The following is an 18,567-nucleotide window of genomic DNA, read 5'->3' on the forward strand; positions in this document are numbered from 1 at the left end:
TTAGTTCAGTTTCCTCCACAAATGGCACGTGGAGTGGAAGAGGAGGAGGAGGAGAAAACAGTCGCCGTCGTAGGATGATAAATTCAATTCGATAAATTCTATTGACGGAAGACACTGCTCTTCCTGATCAATTTTAATCACGGACTGATGAAAATCAAAACAAAACGCGAGCCCTGCTCGTGCCTCTCGCTCTGTCCGAAATGACAAATGCTCCTCCAAGTGCCAAAATAAAAGCTTCCTTCCTGTCCCAACCCAACTCGGCCCCTTTTCATCTCTCACTCTCTAAAGTGGGATAACTTAAGGGGTAAAATTATTGTTAATTTTATTCAGAATTGAATAAGCTCTCGTTGGTCGAACCCATGGTTGGTAGGTACGAAATGGATGGAATAATGAGAATTAAAAGAGAATAAATAGAATCTGCATGAAATCAAGTAGTCAAATCAAAAACACTTTCTCAACTGTCCCCGCCCAGCCGAATGTGCATATTTAGTTGCATCTACTAAACTAAATATGTACCACTTGAAAGCTATGTGTATTTCATAACATAGTTAAATAAGCATTATTAAACGGCCCCCGCATTTTCGAACCATTTATGAGAAGCTGGCCAGAAGAGGATCACGTAAAAAAAGTGACGCTCCCTCTCATTGCACGTGGCTGAACGGACCGATTAATTAAACGAAATTGATGAACAACATCTGCTCACTCCTTGTTAAGTGAGGTGATTATTTCAGATCTGGTGGCAGCCGTGGTAGTGGCATTATTGGTGAAATGTATTAAACTAAAGAGTACATATCGATTGTTTCTACTACTACTGGTTCAAAACTTGATCAAAATCCATGAAGATCCCGACATTGTGAAACTGGGTATTTTTATCCTGAATAATATTCTTCCCCCTCACAAACACCCGAACCATTTGGTATGCATTTAACTCGACAGCTTTCTTTCTTACCCTTTCACAATCTTGCCACTTAAGAGAATTCGAAATGAGAAGTCGAATTAGACATAAACTCACTCGCTCACTCAGCAGTTTGCTCCCGAGTGGTGGCAAATATTCCATCCATTCTCATCTCATGAACAATTAAGACCTTCGTTTGTTCGACATAAACCAATGAGCAGGGTTTGTAACGGCAAAAGTCGATCCACTTATTTTGGAGTAAAGGTGGCGTGGCCTGACACTAACGAGGAGTAAAGTAGTTTAGTCGAAACATGTGTGGATTTCAACGCTTCTTCTCGTGGACATTGACAGCAGAGAAGCATTTTTAGTCGTGTAGTTGTACATATTCTCTGGATTCCAGATTCAAAGCAGAAGAGACGACTGATGCTGATTGTTAGGGATGATGTGACGAAGGGAGTGTGTAATATGCGAGATGTACCCGTCTCATCTTCTTTTTTGGGAAGATAGACTTGAGAAATTATTAGATTGCCCTCCGCCTTATAGAGAGCTATGTAACTATGTATAGTAGGCAATGTCCATGTCGGGCTATTTTTTCAGGCAGGCAGACAGTGTATTATATTCACCCCGTATCCATACATATATTCCTTTATCAGGAATTCCCTCATGTGTAAATTCCTACTTTCATCCTTTACACTCCACTACTCAGACTGCTGCTGTTATTATTAACCTGGACGTGGTACGGGGAAAACAATAAAGATCCGGGCATGACATAAATGGCACGAGGAAATGTGTTTCGTCATGTAATAAAAGTTCCTCTTCCCTTAATAAAATAAAAACACCTGAATATTTGACTTGTGACGAAGAGGAGTATCAGTTAAAATAATGGAAGTTTGGTCTGCCGACCTCACTTGCATGTGCTCATACGTATTCTATTTATTCCATTCTACGTGAACACACATACATCCAGAGCCAAGCAGTCGGTTGGAAGTCAGGGGCAAGCCAACTAAGAAAGAAAGAATCAGTCCATTGTAGGCATGATTATTTAATGAGACCCTGTTCTAAATTATTTATTTGCATCCTTACCCCTCAAGAACGAGGGGCAAACCTCTTGGATAAGAGGCGTGCGAGTTACTGCTGCTGCTGCTGGGAACTAAATATGTGTACTGCTCGAATTCATCGACCCTCGCTCTCCTCTCGCCGTTTAGCTTTCTACTACCTTTTGATTGTTTGGTTGATATTCGCAATTTTGCAACCCCCCCTCAAACTAATCAAGTTCGTTGAACTCTATCCATCCATCCATCCACCCTTCTGCTGTCGGATAAAGTTTGGAAGGAAGCGTCATGCCACTCACGGAAAGTAAGGGTGGACAATTCCGGCGGTTTCACTTATTCGCAGAAGAAGAAGGGTGAGTGAGTGAGTGGGTACGTATGCACTACAAATTCTGCAAAAATTAAAAGTGCAGATTTTTGTTGGTTGCTCACAGGAAGGCGAAAAAATGGCACGAGATAAAATGCACTGCGCAGTTTTATGTATGTATCATTCATCATCATAAGGACAGCCTAGCCTTACATCAAAACCGCTTACAGTAAATGACACGCTACTAAAAACTTGTGTACACTTTATTCGCAAATATAAAACCCGCTTATATTTTAGCATTTTAGATGTTGTGGGAAATTTGGTAAATATTACTGGAACGCAAGTATTTGAGGACATGTTGTTAAAAACAATCAAAATTATGCCCTCCTAAAATTGTGCAAATTATACGTACGCTACTCAAAGCCCCTTTATTCATAAAAACTTTACCATGCATATGTATCTAGGTATTTAGATATTTATGCACATATGTACATAAAACCATGTATGGAGTTAAAATGTTAGCAATGCAAATTTTCCAGAGTTTTGTACATACAATGATTTTAATTTACCAGGCAAAGATCCGCCTCATAAAGTTTTACTGGAACTCGATTTCAACATTTAATTCACTTTTAACTTACGCTCTGATGAGGTAGGTGAACTAATTTAGGCAAACATTACATATATCGAGCTCCAGCAAGTAAGCAGCTGCAGCGTTCCCACCATAATTAATTCCAAACCCTGATAACCGTAATTTCGTCTGGTTGTACATGCATCGTTGATGTAATTTTATTAATAAAGGTCTGTATGATAAACGGTTGTGTGCGATTACAAAATTCAAATTATGACAAATAAGTTTGATGGACAGTGCAGGAAGCATATTTGCAATCGAATTTATTTTACCAGGTGCTTTCCTCCAAAATCACGCGAGGTTACCTGCAATGTTTGCAAACAAGGAAACTTACTCGGTTACATATACGGCACGAGTAATCGAGCGTGCTTGGGGTTGCTCTACTTTCTCCGCTGCCGACTTTCACCTTTCTCGTCGTGAGAATGAATGCAAAATACAATATTGTCACCTTGCCTCCATTCCGCTCTGTGGTTGGGTGGGTGCAAGTTTAAGGAAAACTTATGTGCACAACTTGAGACGAAAATAACTGTACTGATTGTACTACTGGATTCGTTTAGTTTTTGGGCATGATGCGTGTTCATGTCCAATGTTTGAGAATGTATGGTGTACGTACGCCACACACAAACTGGGTTCAGTTTGCCCTAGGTTGATTAATGCTTTGTTTTCATTAAGATAACATCTCCACGGTCAATATCTAACTTTAGCTCGTGTCGTGTCCAGGAAATCCGAATTAAAAATCTTACTCCCACTTTCATTACAATGCCGTTAAGTAGGTCAAATGCATTCTGAACTGAAGGGTGGAAAACCTTGAATGTTAGTCTTGCAAATACAAATGATTATGGGAGGTAAAACTTTCATGGGTTTCTTTTGTGTGCTGAAAGTTATGAGCAAATGTTTGACATTTGCAATTTCCGTACAAATTTCATTTCTTTATGTTAACTTGAAGGGAATAAGGTGAACGTCATTTAATAATTTTATGTACACACTCATCCTCCTCCGACAGCTACGACGGTATGAGTACATAAATATATACAATGAGAAAATTAATAGGCAGCAGATGTGGGGAAAGTAATAAGAACTTTTGTTACACATAAATCTATAAAATATCTGGGAGCGATACATATATCGACCAGAAATTGTGGTACTTTTGTACGTATGCTTGTCCTCTCTCACTTTCTGGCTCTGAACATTCCATACGTATGATTTTGAGAGAAGGCTTTAAACAAACTGTTAATCATTACCCAAGAAAAAGCAGTTGGACACTTCCGGTCTCAGAATTTCCGAGAGGATTAAGAAAATTTGTCCCTTCTCCCACACCGTGGACGTCGAAAAAGGAGGAGGGTATCCAATACCAGTCAAAAGTTCAGAATTTGAATCATCAGCGAAATGCAGTTTTTTAACCATAATTATTCCCAGCTCCCTTCAAATGAGACGACGCATACATATTCGAAGTGAGATTCCATCCTGGAAATTCTGTCGGAAAAATATATTTTCCCACTTTCCCTCTGGATGCGGAGATAATAGGGCTAAAAATATTTTAGTTAAAACATTCAAGTAGTGTTTCTGTCAGAGAAGAATGACAACGGGAGTGGTCCTCTGACAACTGTGACATCCATCCTATTATCCCAGCCTCACCAGAAATCATGTTCTTGATGTGCTATTTATGTACTTATATCTCAACCAGTAGGATTTAGGTAGGAAAATAAAAGTACAAAATTAACCCCGCATCAACTTGTAATTATTATGTAACTGTAATTGCTTCGTAGTGTTGTGTTTGCGTAGATATACTGGATCCGAATGGACAGACGGATGATTACCGGTGGTGGTGACGTAGCCATCAACATTGCTTTTAGATACATAACATTACACGTGTGCATCCTTCCTTGTCACTCTTCACCTGTCCCTACCGCTATATTATGACAGGTTAAATTCACCATTTCGACCAATTAGATATTGAAATATTATGGGAAATGTTTTCGAGCAAAATATAGTCTATTATACATCACAAAACATGCGTTCGAGTTAATTGGAAAAAATCAGTCTGCTTCAAAGCCATCAACGAGAGAAAAAGAGGGGTAAAACAGGAAATTGAAGTTTCTTTGATCCGGTATCGTGTTTGTGTGTGGTGTGTGGGTTTGGGGGTTGGGGGTCATTTATCGTGTGATATTTATTCTTTGTAAAACACAACTCTCTCTTCTTTTACCCCAAAATTTGTAACCTTTTGATCCAGCTCGTTAAAATTATCTTCCTTCTCCTGAAAGCGAAAGCATGACTATCCCAACACATTTTTTCCTATCTCTTCGTCTTCACGTTGCGTGTCTCAAATTCACGTCTTCCTCTCAATTTTCCCCATTTTTAGGCTGCTGGAGTCATAAATTTCTAATCTAATTTGGAGAGCCGTTAGCAATGTAGAAAATTTGAGCGAGGAGAGAATACGGATTGCATGATTCTAAGATCAATCGAAAGTGTGGGAAAGAAAATTATTGGTTGCTTACTGCGTACATTACATACATGATCCTGTAGTTTTTTTTATGAAACTCTAGAAAATTTGTAACCGACTTACATCCTCATTTTTTTGCTTTCTTCTTTTCGTGGAGCTTAGTGGGCCGGAAATTGAGGCCAAGTCCACCTCCAAGGAGTCAAGGCCAGACGAACGTAGCTCCTCGTGTTGGCGTGGCAAGAGTGGGTGATCAAGGTTTGTTTAGATCATATTAGAGATAATGCGGCTGCAAATAACAATACTTTTTTCAGCAGGTTTGCACACACATTGTTCCAACTGTTACTTCCTGCTTTCTTAAAAGTCGTCGTACAAGCCGGTGGCAATGTGCAAGGAAGAAAGCGAAAGCCGCTCCGCCCTACTTCTACTACATGGATAATTGCATGCTGATAATGAGAAACGGCACCCAACAGCAGTTATTCCAGCGGAATGAGAAGATGACGACTTTGGAACATTGAAGCATGACAACTTGGCCTTGTGAGGAGCAGACATTGACTTGTCTGAGTTTTTCCTCAGCTTCATTAGCATACGCCATATGCACGAGAAGCGAAAGTGTCGAGCACATAATAATAATAATATTCTTTTAACGGGTCCAGTTGATTGTTATGTATGCAGGCAAGCAAAAAATAAAGTTAAACATGTGGAAAGCTTCAAATTTAGATCAACCAAGATTGGACTTGAACGGACTTGAACTGTAATTTTTTATACGCTTTTGCTCAAGATTTTTTTCACTCTTCTTGTCTCATTGACACCGAATGAGAGAGAAAGAGCGTCATGTATCCTTTCTTTCGGCACTACTTCCAAGTGACAGCGTGCCCCACAATGGATGTAATAATAGACATTTATAGCGTTCCCTCGCAACCTGATTAGAGACTGGGGGTGGTTGTGAAGAAGAAGTCGTCGACTCGTGCCAGGACTCTTCTGGAGCAAAGTGCTTATTAATAAGCAAGCAGAGGAGAATGCGTAAAAGTAAAAGTTCTCGTCGAGAAGACTTTCGGTTTTTGCCATTGGAAATGAAAAATGAAGAGCGAGGAGAGTGAGGCTGCTTGGTTGCAATGCGACTACTGGGGTAACGGGTAATTAAGCTCTCTGCTTGGTCCTTTGCCCTGCTCTGCATCTTTTGGCGTTCCTTATTTCACTTGTTGTTCGACCTCTGAGCTGGTAATGAAGCTGCAGTAGGAAGGACAAAGAAGTTGCTAAGATTGGCCTGCCCTGTTATTATAAAGAACATTACCATTTATCACGGGAAGTGTTATTGAAGGAAGACAAACTCCAAACTTGTCTAAAAGAGCGCTTTAATTACAGCTAAATTTCCCCCATAATTTTATTACGTAATTTTAGATGCAAAACTCCAACTTGCCTCGTATTCCATTGCCATTCCGAGATTAGTTGAATATACAAAAACGAGAAAACGGTTCCAGCAGCTGTTGCATTTTCCATTTGTTGCTTTATGAACTCTTTGTTTCTCTCTCTCTCCTTATTCTGAATCACGAAGCAAAGAAAGTACAAGGGGAGAGAGAGAGCTGAAAACAATGCGGCGTGTTGGTTCAAGTGTTTGTTCACCTATTTCTCGTATACCCTGATCTTCTCCCGTTATAATTTATTGAAAATTTATTTATAATTTTTAGCTTAATTCACTCAAAGGGGCTGCTGAGTTGGAATACATGGATACAGATACGTACACTACAAGTTCCGCATAATACCAATTACTTTACGAGCTTTGTGGAACCAAGGAAAGAAGCGACCGAGCATTACGAAGCAGCTGCGGTTTAGTTGAATTGAGATTTTTTTTGCCCTTTGGGAGATTCGAGCCTAATTTTTTCCAAATGTACTGCACACGCTTCTTATACCGCTCGAGGATGTTACGTACGTAGCTGTACTCGTACAGACTTTTACTAAAGACATACTCCTGAACTTTCTCAGAATCCTTGGGCAAATAACCTGGACGCGTTTTATTTAATGCCAAGGTAAAATTCAGAACCTTTCCCAGTCTGAGAAACAGGGTGACGATTTTTATTCGGTGTTTTTCTATTTTTTCCACCATAAGCTCGAATGTCGGGGCAACTTGAGACATTTGGCGCTATATGTGGAACATATAGTATGTTGTCACTCACTCTTATGGGAAATGTCGGAGGCTCGTACAAAAAAACGATTAGGTCTAGAGAGATGCCGTAAAGTGCATTTGATACAGCTCGTAGAGTTTTAAAATGACTTTTCTCTATTTTGTGTTATCTTGAACCGTTTTCAAGAAATTCAATAAAAACCGATTTTTCGGTTTCGAAATCGTAAATGCTTCACTGAATGAATTGGGTACATAGCACATGGTTGCATGCAACAGCAAATATGTTCACAATCGCTTTATCTACAATATTTACTCGAAAATTTTTTCGAAATAACGCTATGCCGAAGCGGTAAGTTCAAATTTTCGAAAAATTTTGCAATTTTGGCTACCAATTTCTCCACTGAGCTACAGCCAAGACGATACATTTTGGTGACCTAAACTAAATGGAATCGTATTGGGGAAGGGCCAGGCTAGTGCCCTCGACTGATTGACTTTTTCGAAATGAGCCATAGTTTTTGAGTTATGGCGCGATTTCTAAATTCAAAACTGAGCACTAATAATTAGCTTTAATGACCGAGAATACTAAGGGTATAATGTCTGGAAGAGATTTTTGGGTTAACAAATACATGCCGAATTTACAATCGCTGAATTAAGATTTTTAAATTGTCAAACTAAAATATTTCTGAAGCTGTACTGCAAACTTTTTACTAAATTTATAGTTATGGCAATGGCTATTCTCAATTGATGCATGTGCATAGCCAGATGGCTTCCTGAACTGTTAAAATCATATTTGGATGATCTTGACATCCAGGATTATTTATTGATTTATAATGCTAGAAAAGCTCTTTGCATACTGACACTGAAACTCGTCTCAGTGTGCCCCTATATTAGTATGGGAACTCGAACAGCAGATGACTGAGCTCCATTATTGTTTCACAAAAATAATTTTAACACCACCAAAAAAATAGATTTTTTAAACACTAATTTTACGAGAAATGCCGTATAAGGCGAGGAAACGACGAAAGTGGGAACAAATGAGGTGGGCAAAACGTTCCTGTACGACAACAACGACACCTGATGTGCCTGCGGGGAGCGAAATATCAAATATTGATAATACCCATGACGAGGTAAGTCAGATTGTCGAACGGACGGGGGGAGGAACAATTGATCAGCAGCCAATACGCGCGCACAACATCCCGCATTCCTGGGAAGAAACCCCGCAGCAAATACTCTTCAGGGTCAATATTAATCAAGCTGCCGATTGGCAATGCCGGATTTGTGATCGTATCTGGTATAAGAAGGGTATCCGGTGAGTATTTTCAATATGGTGATAAGTATAGTAGATATTTTAATTATAAAAATAATAAAATTATTTTAACAGATCACTAATTGTGACACAAACCATTCACGACCTCCTAGCTGCTGTCGAGAACAAATACGATGAGACCGTGAAATCGCAACTACTTCCTGAGGTCTTGGATGTCATTGACTGCTGCCTTCGTTGTCATGACAACTTAAAAAAAGGGAGGGTTCCTGCGGTGGCGCTGGTAAACAATATGTTCGTCCCACCTTCGCCCAATATCATTAAGAAGCTTTCAGAAGTAGAGTCGAGAGTGTTGAGTCGAGCGAAGGCGTTTTTGAAAATTTTCAAATTGGGACGAGGACGTGGTCAATCTGCATTACGCGGCCAAGTTATCCATTTCGCACAAAGTGTAGAGGAAGTCCAGGATCAGCTGCGACTTGGACCGGACAATAATTACAGTACAGTTATTGTTAGTGAGTCTGTGGAAAACTTTCCCCACTCGTCGATATACACGATTCGTCCAACAGGTTCGCGTAGCAACATAGATATTTTAATATGTACATGGCTAATTCATCTCAGAATATTAATTTCGTTATTGTTTCCTCCAGTACTCCGAGAGGCTTTAGAATGGTTGCTGATCCACAACGTCGGATACTCGAATATCACCATTGAGCAGTTCAATTTGAATGGAATCCGTATTCAGGATTTAATAATTCAAGAAAATACTACTCCAAGTCCAGTAATAAATGACAGGCAGCGTGGACATCGGGTGCATTATGGATACATTGCAGTAAAGGGGAAAATATGGATGTCCTCTATGCAGCTGAGCTTTTGCCAAACTGCTGCCATATTTGGAATATCAGCCGGGAAGCAATGCACTGCAATTTCTGCAGTCGCTATGGCCTATGCGGCAGTCAAGCCACCGAGCGAGTGGACTGTCCAAGACGGAGACAGAATTTTGATGGAAGGAGATTTTTATTACAATCAATGTCGCCAGAATTTGGTTGCAGGTAGGATAAATAGTAAATATTATGAAAGTATATTTTGAATTTTAATAATATAATGCATAATATAATTTTCCCAGGGTCCCGTGTAATCATGGAAATGGAGCAACGTCCAATAATTCCAGAACATCTGGCGGTGGACGAGATTCTGGGTGAGGTCAGAAATTGCTACGGAAGAACGGTCCGTATTGAACTCATTCACGGCGGGACTGTCATTTACGGAGGACTCGACAAGTTTCCAAATGAAGCCCAACTGGTCACAATAAATTCCGTGGCTGATGCTGTATCCCAATTCCTTTATGGTCCGTCCGATTACGGACTTATCACGGCAGGCAAGTTTACATAGACATCGACTAATTAAATATGACTAATTAAGAAATTTGTGCAGGTTCTTATACGATGGGACTCATCAGGACTGAAGAACACATTTTCTACTTCGACAGTCACTCTAGGAGCCAGCAAGGCCATATATCTTTAGCTAAGTCTGCCAAGGCAGTTATCCTTAGGCTTGATCGTCATCACCCAGGAAGTCTCAACCATGTCAGATCCATTGTAAATAAAAATTGTGTTGGAGGTCCAGATTCAGCCATAATAACAATAACACCCCTCAACCTCACCATCCTCGACCAAGAAGAAGAAAATATTGCACCGCTCCATCATCAAGAAAATTTGCTTCCAGAAACTGTAGCTTTTGGTGAAGAAGCCGTTGAAGACTGTCTCCTACATCCAGTGGACTACATAGAGCCACAGCTAGAAAAATTCAATCTCAATCGAACTGCAGCTCCACCAGTCAGATTAACTTCGGAGAATCATTTAGAAGAGAAATGCTTCATCACATGTTTCCCACATGGACAATTCGGGTTGGATGAAAATAGAGACGCCCGCCTTCGTCCAACCACACATGCATACTTTCAGACTAGGGTAATGTCGGGAGATGCTCGGTTTCACCGCAACGATTACCTATTTTACGCACTTTCAAGATCTGAAGAGTCAATTATCCGATCCAAAATCAATATTTGCGGAAACATGATGTACCAGGATCCGGCGAATGAGAATGCCCCTGCGGCGGAAAATTTGCATCTCTACATGAGCGCAATTCGTGGCTCTAGATCGTATTGGAAAAAGTATACAGGTGATATAATGGCAATGATAACGAGACTAGGTCCGCCTACATTTTTTCTCACGGTATCCTACGATGACATGGGCTCAGAAGATGTTCTGAATGCAATGTGGAAGGCGTCTCATCCCAAAAATGATCCTCCTCCGGATAACATTCAAGACTTACCATTTGAAATCCGTCGTGAGTTATTAAATTCAAATCCAGTCGCCGCAGCTCGTCACTTCAATCTCAGGACGGGTGAATTACTAAAACTATTGAACCATGACCAAACAATATTTGGGAAACCAGTCGTCGACTATACATTCCGTGTAGAGTTCCAAGACCGTGGAAGTCCACACCTTCATTCACTTATCTGGATTCAGGACGCCCCGGAACTTTCCACTCCTGAAGGAATACAATTTATCGACCGAAATGTGTCATGTCGGATTCAGGGCAGTGGAATGGAGGACATTGTTCGACGATACCAGTCGCACAGAGACACGACGACGTGCTGTAAGAAAAGTTCAACGTGTGGATTTGGGTTTCCACGACCTCTTGCATCCCAAACCACCCTAGAGGAAACAAGTAAAGGTCCGGCCGTAATCCTACGGCGTTGTGAAGGGGAGGAGAGGGTAAATAATTACCACCCAACACTGCTAAGGATTCTTCGATGTAATATGGATATACAGGCAGTAATTGGTGTCGCTGGTGTCGCACTTTACATTGCCAAATACATCGGAAAGAATGAACCTGAAACTCTCCGTGATGACATACGACATACCCTTCAGACTCTCCGTGATAGCCGGCAACCAATTCGGGTTCAAATGGAAAAGGTGCGTAGTTATAATAATAATAAAAATTCCTGTAATAATCTTCCTCATTTAACTTTTCCTGCAGGTTTCTCGCCTTTTATTAAGTCGAAGGACAGTAGGATCTCAAGAAGCTGCCTATCGTATGGCAAATCTTCCTATGAGACATTCATCACGGTCGTTTGTGTACATTCCAACCTATCTTCCTGGAGACCGTATCAGACTATTAAAGAAAAACGCATACCTAGAAAGGGATGAAGTACAATTTGCAAGGTATGTACGGACAAGCGGATAAAAGTATATTAAGTATAATTTAAAGCTTTAGGTTTTAATTTATTGCCTATATCTAATTTCTAGTAATATAATCGACAAATATTGCAATCGCCCAGATGATCTACGAAATATATGCTTATTTGAGTTCGCCTCAAAGTACCAACCAGTACGAAATTATCAACAGGTAGATGACGATCTTGATGAAGGAGAGGAAGACGAACGAAATACCGTTGGAGTGACGCCACGATCTTTCTACCTTAAGGATAGGACTATGGGCCTCTGGAGGGAAAGAGAGAAATACGCCGTAATAAAGAGCCCACCCTTTCACAGTGATTCTGATGCGGATAATTTTATCTACAGTCACCTACTATTATACGTCCCATTTATAGAGGAGAATTTCATGGCTGGTGGGGAATCAGTTGCGGAAGCATACGAAAAGAATAAAGCAAATATGCGGTCAACTCTCGACTTCCCTCTCATTCGCCCTGATATGGAAAAAGATCTGGAAACTGCAGCTCTTCATGCAGCTGACCATGATTCAGACTCTCAAAGTGCACATATAATCAATGGTGGTGAAGAATACCAGTATCTACCTGACGTCTATGATGGAAGTAATGTACTTCCAGCCCAAGAAGAATACAGAATTGCCCTCATGGATGATGACTGCTTCATGGCTGAGAAGCTAAAAATGAACCAAGACCAAAAACTTATTTACGACATGATTGCAGGACATTTATGCGATCCAAGCAAAGGCCAGTTGCAGCTTTTCATTTCTGGAGCAGGTGGAACTGGAAAATCTTTCCTAATTTCCTTGATGACGAACCTGATTTGCAAGACAGAAGATGGACCTGGCCCTTTAGGAGTACTCCTGGCAGCCCCCACTGGAGTCGCTGCTCTAAATATAAACGGGCAAACCCTTCATCGTACTTTCCAACTTGCCGTGGAAACTGGTGCTGTTCCACGATACGCTCCTCTAGGTGCTATGATGTTACAGAGAATGCGGGATAAATTTCGAGATGTTGAATGGATCATCATGGATGAAGTTTCCATGATATCTTATGAGGTAAGTATTTATATCATAAATTACTTTATTAATTTCAAGAATTATAGCTATAGTTTATTAATAATAATTTTGTTCAGCTATTTCGTCAAGTAAGTCAACGTCTGGGAGAATGTTTCGACAACATGCTGCCGTTTGGTGGGAAGAACGTCATTGTTGTCGGAGATTTGTTCCAGCTCGAACCTGTTAATGGACACTGCATTTATGATCAACCACTACATTTTGCAGCCGAAGAACATCTTTGGAAAAATTTTGCCTTTAGAGAACTTACAGTTAACATGCGGCAAGGTCAAGACCCTCTCTTACATATCTGCAATAATTTGCGTGAAGGAAACATCACCACCACTAATCTCCACGAATTACGAATGAGGGAGTTCAATGAGGATAAATCGACTACAGCTATGAAGGAGAAATTCAAAGACGCGATAAGAATTTATCCCACCAGAAGTCAAACAGCTGCATATAATCGTCTGAAGACCAAACTATTCCGAAGTGACCCGAATACAAGAGTGTATACCATCAAGGCCAGAGATAGTTTCTCTTCTGGAAACAAAGCTGGATCTCGTGCTCCGATAGAATATAGCCACAGAGACAGTAATAAGTGTGGTGGCTTCGTGAGTAAGATTGACCTAGCCGTCGGGTCAAGAATAATGGTAGTCCGGAATTCGCCGACAAATCGCTATTTAGTGAACGGGTCGATGGGAACGATCGTTGGCTTCAAATGGGAGGAGCTCGCAAGAGATCAGCATCATCATGGCGATCTTCCTTCAAGCGTACTTGTGAAATTTGATGACTGGCGCATTGTAGGGTCCCAGGAAGGTATATATGAATTAAAGCCCACAGATGTTGTATACTCAGGAAGAGCAAAGGAAGAAATTCAAAGGAGGATGCTTCCTATTGTCCTTTGCTGGGCAGTAACAGTGCACAAGGTACAAGGAATCACCGTAGACAAGGCAGTGATCTATTTAGGAGCGGAGATCTTTGCCCACGGGCAAGCATACGTTGCCCTAAGTCGCGTAAGGACACTAGATGGAGTTGCTATATTGGAGCAGGATGACAATAAGTTAACTGCGAAGCCACCCGACAAACTTATTGAGGAGATGACTCGACTGCGCGCTTTATAGAAATATATGTTTCAAAATATTGTCATGTCTTGCAGTATTAATGATATGAATTTCTTGCATTAAATTTCGACGTCAAACCAAAACATTCTATTTTTATTTATCATATATCTAATGTTAAGATAAAAAGTATCAAATAAGTCTTGCGGTAAAACCGCTGAAAATCTATTTTTTCTTAGTTATAAATACTTCGAAATATTGTTCATAAAGGAGAGAAAAAGTATCAAACAAGACGTAAAAGACATTTAATTGAATATAGTACATTAGGGAAAAAATAGGGGTAACATAAATAATGAAAATAAAGCTGATATACATAAATATTGGAGTCACGAGTTTAGAACTACAATAAGTACACATTATTGCATAATTGGATTCAGCTTTGACGAGTTAGTGGATTTATAACCAGAAATTAAATTAAACATGTCATGAAATTTCGTAGATAACGTAATTTATAATATTTTTAGTAGTGTAGTATAAAGCAAATGGCCCCTATTTTTTCCCTAATGTACTATATTCAATTAAATGTCTTTTACGTCTTGTTTGATACTTTTTCTCTCCTTTATGAACAATATTTCGAAGTATTTATAACTAAGAAAAAATAGATTTTCAGCGGTTTTACCGCAAGACTTATGCTCCATGGAACCTCAAACTCTGAACAAGTACGAAAAATAAAATTAGAAATAGCCAAACATATTTAGCTCCTCGTTTATTTATCAGTGGCACCCAACTTGCCATTATCTTCTGTTAATTATAACGGTAAGGAATTACCGACATGCGTAAGTAAGACTGGGCAACCTCGTCACTTGGCAAGGGGAGTGGTGCGTACGGTTCTAGACAACATATGGCACACGCCTTTAGGTCGCTTGGTCCACTAGGGTAAGTAATATGATCACGTCAAATTTGAACATCGCATCTTCAACAGGCACATCATCATCGTGGGTTGCACAGGGCCTACGCACACTTGAGAAAGCCTTGCATCTGCACATTAATGTGTATCATCGCTCCCAGTAGTGGCTGGCTGATGGTATACTAATGCACCCTCATAAAAATGAGCATTAGACGACAGCAGCAAGTAAATTCACCCATCCACCCAGTACAACACAACCCATTAAGATGACTGCAAAGATTTCTTTTAATTAGTGTCTCTTAATACTCCACATAATCCTGTCCCATTTGGCACCATGCATTGGACCACCATAACCACGCTCGAATTTATGGAGTGAGTGGGAAAGTGATATAATCCAGGAGCTGCCTTATCGGGTATCAGATCAAACGTAATGACTTGTTTTGTCGAGCTTGTCGTCCACGTCGTCCTAATGGATTATATGTGCGTGGTGGTGGTGGGGCTCCATTGTCCACTTGGCAATTCATACATACAGTGAAAGAGCGTGTCTCATCTTCTCCTGAAACGGACTCCTTCTTCATGCCACCCACATTTTGGGGTGGTTGACATGACGAGGTGATGCATGATGATGTGCAAGGAGGAGGATTATGCCACCAATGATTGAGAGTAATATAGACCTCATCCCGTAATAAGCACTAAGCATCCCTTGGCACAATTGAGATAAGATGGGCAAACAATTTTAATGTCTCTTTTAGATTAAGCATATCAGCCGAGGAAATTGGGACGACCTACTTTCACCAGCAGTGCCGGAAAATGGTGGGAGGATGCAATTCCTCGAGAAGACACAGAGCTTAAATTTTGCATCAACTCATTACGATAAGTGTGCCTCAGAATGCAGTAAGTTTTGAGTGCAGAGGTGAGAGCAGGTAGTTTGTACATGGCTGTGACCAAGATCAAGATTTAAATATTTAGCGGTGACGAGAGTAAAATGTCCCGTTATCCAGGAGTTCTATGCTGTGTTTCGTTGTCTCGCCTCATACATAAGTTGTCACGCTTTGAATTTTTAACGGCCATATCGCCCTGGATGTATAGAAAAGAGACGAGAATAGAACTTAGAGGACCATGTTGCACGCCTACGCCTTCTCCTCGGGAAAGATTACATGGTCAAAATACTCCCACTAAAATGTTCCCACTTTGCATACTAGCATGCATAAAATGGTGGTGAAAGTTTGGTTTACGTATGCCAAGTGCGATTTGCAGGTAGGGGAAAGGAGTTGCAGATTGTGATTTTACTACAGCACACGTCTCTTCCTACGACGTGTGAGAATATTGATAAAAACGGAAAAAAAACTTTTCCCACCGACAGTTTTCACGAAAAAGAGTGTGTGTTGATCCAGTCAGCTCTGGAGAATTTTTTTATAAGACGACGACCGCATGACACGACGGCATAAACTGAAGGGCCTCCAGTGGCAGTAGTATTTCTCTCATGCCCGTCGCACACATAGTCCCTCTTTGACTCTCGAGCCTTGGTTTATTGCTGTTTTTTCAACCTCTGTCATCTCCAATTCCCTAAGATGTTCTCAGACTGTCTTTCTTCGTTAAGGTATGGACAAATGGGCAAAGGAGAAAAGTCTTCACTTCATTTCATTGAGGTTTTGTTGCGTCGGGCTTCTCCTTCGCGGAAAGAGAAAGATTTTCTAAATCTAGAAACCAGACTAAAGCAGGCTAAAGGTCTCTCATCTTCTCATCCCTCTCAATCATCGTCATCCTCCTCACCAACCCTGCTACCACCATCACCACCACCACCTACACCTTGGCTCAACATCCGCCCGAGTGAGAAGACTTGTACAACGCCAAGTCAACCGGAACAACATCACATTTTTCATGAAAACGGAAAATACACTGAGATTAGCATACCCACACCCAACCCAATCTCTCAAAGTGTCTTTCATGCTCTGGTCATTCAATTTTGGTATATTCACCGAAATGATGATGAAACACCAGGCAACGTCAACACTAATGTGTGCAACCCAGAAGTACATACCACACACACATGGTAAATATATGAGCACACTACTGTGGATGAAGTTCTAACCCTGCAGACTTATTACACCGCTTTGTAGCATTAATTTCACGACGTCACCGGTCAAAAAAATTTTTTCCTCCAAACTGGTCCAAAATAAAAGTCTAGCATGGGAATAGTATAGAAAAATTATTTTTAGCGTTCTATGACCCCTGGGTCATGAATTAAGGGCCCCTGAAGGGTCAAATAGCGTTCCCTGATAACCCCATGCAAATGGGGTATCAAATTAATCCCCTGGACCAGGGGAACCAGAAAAATATTTTTATAAATTTTTATGACCCTTGAGTCGTGAACTAGGAGCCCTTGAAGGGTTAAATATCATTCCCTCACAACTAAAGGCAAGTGGGGTATCAAATTAATCCCCTGGACAAGGGGAACCCAAAAAATATTTTTCTGGATTTTTTTGACCCTCAGGTCAAGAGTTAAGGGCCCCCGAAGGGTCAAAATAGTAACCATGGTAACCCCATGCAAGTGGGGTATCAAATTAATCCCCTGGCAAAGGGCAAGCATAAAAATATTTTCCTGAATTTTTTTGACCTATAGGTCAAGAGTTAAGGGTCCCTGAAGGGTCAACATAGTAACCATGGTAACTAAGGTGAATGGGGTATCAAATTAATCCCCTGGACCAGGGGAATCAGGAAAATATTTTTATGCTTGCCCTTTGCCAGGGGATTAATTTGATACCCCACTTGCATGGGGTTACCATGGTTACTATTTTGACCCTTCGGGGGCCCTTAACTCTTGACCTGAGGGTCAAAAAAATCCAGAAAAATATTTTTTGGGTTCCCCTTGTCCAGGGGATTAATTTGATACCCCACTTGCCTTTAGTTGTGAGGGAATGATATTTAACCCTTCAAGGGCTCCTAGTTCACGACTCAAGGGTCATAAAAATTTATAAAAATATTTTTCTGGTTCCCCTGGTCCAGGGGATTAATTTGATACCCCATTTGCATGGGGTTATCAGGGAACGCTATTTGACCCTTCAGGGGCCCTTAATTCATGACCCAGGGGTCATAGAACGCTAAAAATAATTTTTCTATACTATTCCCATGCTAGACTTTTATTTTGGACCAGTTTGGAGGAAAAAATTTTTTTGACCGGTGACGTCGTGAAATTAATGCTACAAAGCGGTGTAATAAGTCTGCAGGGTTAGAACTTCATCCACAGTACATGCACGCTTTTTGTGCTAATCTTTAGTTAATTGGCTGGGAGATGGGTTCTGTGTGTGTTTTTGTGTGTGGGTGTGGCATGGCAAGAAAAATGAGGCAGCGACGACGGGTCACGTCGACGTCTGAACGAGTAGTGAAAGGTCCCTACTCAAGTGTCTGACAGCAGCCGCAGCATATGACTTTCGACCCAAGAAATTTGTCTTTCATGTCCAAATTTAATGGTTTTTCCATCCTCCAATGGAAAAAAGCCTGTCAAAGAATCTCCGAGATGGATTATTGTCTCATAAAAGTCAGTGCATATTCTGAGTTGTGTGTTTGTATGTGGTACGCACTGTGCATGATGTGTGTCTTCATCTCTTTTTCT

The sequence above is a fragment of the Folsomia candida genome, unplaced genomic scaffold, assembly GCF_002217175.1.
Source record: "Folsomia candida strain VU population unplaced genomic scaffold, ASM221717v1 Fcan01_Sc006, whole genome shotgun sequence".
Lineage (NCBI taxonomy): Eukaryota > Metazoa > Arthropoda > Collembola > Entomobryomorpha > Isotomidae > Folsomia > Folsomia candida.